The sequence below is a fragment of the Camellia sinensis genome, chromosome 10 (genome assembly GCF_055761805.1).
Source record: "Camellia sinensis isolate YWXY chromosome 10, ASM5576180v1, whole genome shotgun sequence".
In the NCBI taxonomy this organism is placed as follows: domain Eukaryota; kingdom Viridiplantae; phylum Streptophyta; class Magnoliopsida; order Ericales; family Theaceae; genus Camellia; species Camellia sinensis.
Window position 1 is genome coordinate 149137913 of NC_138970.1, and position 2978 is coordinate 149140890.

The following is a 2978-nucleotide window of genomic DNA, read 5'->3' on the forward strand; positions in this document are numbered from 1 at the left end:
TTCTTTTTCAAAAGAAGAAAGCACCCAAAAATTATAATAAGAAAGTCAAACACATTGGCTTTGATGAAGGTGATTTGGTTTGGAAGATAATACTCCCAATAGGAATTAAAAGCTATAAGTTTGGCAAATGGTCACCTAACTGGGAAGGACCATATCAAATTCATAGAGTACTGCCTTTTGGAGCATACTATTTGAGAAATTTGAATGGATGTGTACATCCCAAAAAGATTAATGGCAGATATTTGAAGCCTTATTTTCCAACCATTTGGGAACACAAGGAATAAAATAAATACTAAGTACAAGAACACAAGAATACTCAAATGATAAACAAGAGTTTTTTTTTCATAAAGAATTAAATATATTCTGCCATAAATTGGCCCAGAAATCATGACAATGCCTTAGTTGTTCTTTTACAACAGATGTTCTATTTTTAAAGGATGAAAACAACTGAATGGCTGTAGTCATTTCTTGGTTGGTGATCAGCAACTTGGTATCAGTTTAGACTAAGGCCTAGTTGACTACGGATAGCTCCTCCTCAAGTTGAGCCTTCTTCTCCAGTAGTTGAGTTCGAAATTGGGAGACAGAGGAATGTTGTTCCTTTAGCTCTGATACCTCAGCATGTACTTTTGAAACAAAGTTCTGATCTCTAACCAATTTCTCCTCTGCAGCCTTGGTAGCATAGCAAATATTGATGTAGAAGTCAATAGTAGCTACTGCTTGAGATAGATGACTTGAGACAGTCATGCCGGATTGCTCAACAACTTTGCAACACTGAAGGAAGCCATTCCTTATTATAGGTCTCTCTAGGGCCTCGAAAGGAATCCTTGAAAAAGATGTCAATAGTTCCAGGCAGTTGTCTAAGTCTATTAGAGGTGTAGAAGGCTTACTACTGGAAGGACTCTGAAAAATTTCTAGCAAGGAGTCAGCCAAAACTAATGGCTCAGCTTCATCATTGGCTATTGGAGAGGTAGAGGGCATGTCGCAGAGACTGGCGAGTCTTGCTTCGAAGATATCTACCTCATCCGTGGACATGAGGGGCATAGAAAGAGCTGTAGTGGAAGGCACAGAGGACTGCATAGGGATAGGAGAAATGGGTGGAGCATCTTCAGCAGTCTCTATGGTCCTAGCCACCAATAGGTCAAGGGAAGAAGGGCTGAAACTAGGCAGAGATAATAAACTATGAATTGGAGAGCTGTCAGCACCCTCTATAGGGGAATGAACTACCATCAGAGATGGAGCATCAGTTGGAATTTCCTTAGAAGAAGGAGGAAGTGCAAGCCTCGAAAGAGATCTGAATTGAGGTAGATCAAAAGATAAGTAAGGAAGATATGGATTTAATCCAAAGGAAAAAGATGTAGGAATACTTGGCCTCAAGGAGGGTACAGAAAATATAGGCCTAAGAAGTGGGAGTATTATCTGAATGGATCTCACAGTTTGCAATTGATCAACTTCAACTGAAACTGAGGGAGTCCTTATTGGAAGAATAGGCTCAGTAGTTGTTGCTGAAAAAAAGAAGAAGTACAAAGTAATGTTAAGTCTCAATACCAAAATTTGACAAGGAAAAAGATAGTAGAGGCTTGAAAGAAGTTACTTGTTTCAGAAGAGGTAGTAACAGTGGGAGAGTTGCGAAGGGAATAGTGCTCAGCAATTTGCTGCCTTCTTACAGTGTCCCTTTGGATTACATCAACAGCAGCAACTTCATCTCTTAAGCACTGTTGCTGCCGTCTCTTCTCAGCTCTCTAAAAAACAATTAGGGCCTTAGAATACTCATGCTCTACTGCCTTGGCGGCCGCCTCATGAACAAGGTCTTCGACCAAGTCAGAAGGAGAGATAATCATTTTCCTTCTCTTTCTTCTTGGTACTGGTATTTCCTGTTCTTTCTCAACCTCTCTCTCTTCAACATGGGACTCAGACTCTTCAGGGGCGAGTTTCTTTTCTGCTGCTTTGGTAGCTGTCCCATGAGTAGGTTCTTCGATTGAATCAGTAGAATAGACAATCATCTGCTTTCTCTTTTTCCTCTATAATGATAGCTCCTGTTCTTTCTCAATCTCCCTCTCTTCGGTTTGGGATTTAGATTCTTCAGGAGTGAGTACCAGCTTTCTTTTCTTTTTCTGCTATTGTTTGTCCTTGTGAACAGCTAGAGTTTCAGCTCTCTTAGGAGATTCTTCTTGTGGAGACCCTGCACTAAAATGTATGAGTGAAGAGGAAACAAACAAAAGAGTCAAAAAGAAAAGGAACCTGAAAATACTAACCCTTTTTTGAAGCAGCTCTAGTGACTCTAGCTGGAAGGGGTGAGGCTGCAGGAACAGTTTGAGCAACTGTGGAAAGAGAAGGCATGTTCTCGGCTATTGTTGATTTAGCCTTAGAAGGCACTCCTAACCCTATCAGTAAATCGTGAGGGTGCACTGATAGGCGTACTTCCATGTTGGCTATCCACCAGTTTTGGAATCTTTTCAAGACCAAGCCAGAAGGAAGAAAGGGGACAAATGTGAACTCACTCAATTCTTTCAACAGTTTGAATGTAGCCGCCTCTAGTTTGGATTTGGGGATTCTCAGGTCTCTGGCCGTGAGATGAACATTCAAGAGACTACAAAGTGGAACAGGAATCCTCTAAGTGAACCCAAATTGCCTGGCAAACTAAGAAGGGCAATACACCTCAGATATACATTTATAAGCTCGAGGGTTTAAAGTGCCAATGAACAGCTCCCTCGGTAGCAGAATAGAAGCCCACATATCTTTGTGTGGTGAGATGGAGCACTCTTTATCAGCCAAAAAGGTTTGCAGCCAAGCAGGTCCTTTGCTGGCATCAAAAGGACAAAAGAATGTGGCAGATGGAGAAATAGGGAGTTGGTGAAAAAAGGTGAGGTTATAAGCAAAGAAAGCAGGATAAAGAACAATCCTAGCATACTTCTCCCCATAAGTGCTAGGATCCTGAACAAGGAATTTTAAGCATTTGGGATGCAAATCAGTGAAACAAG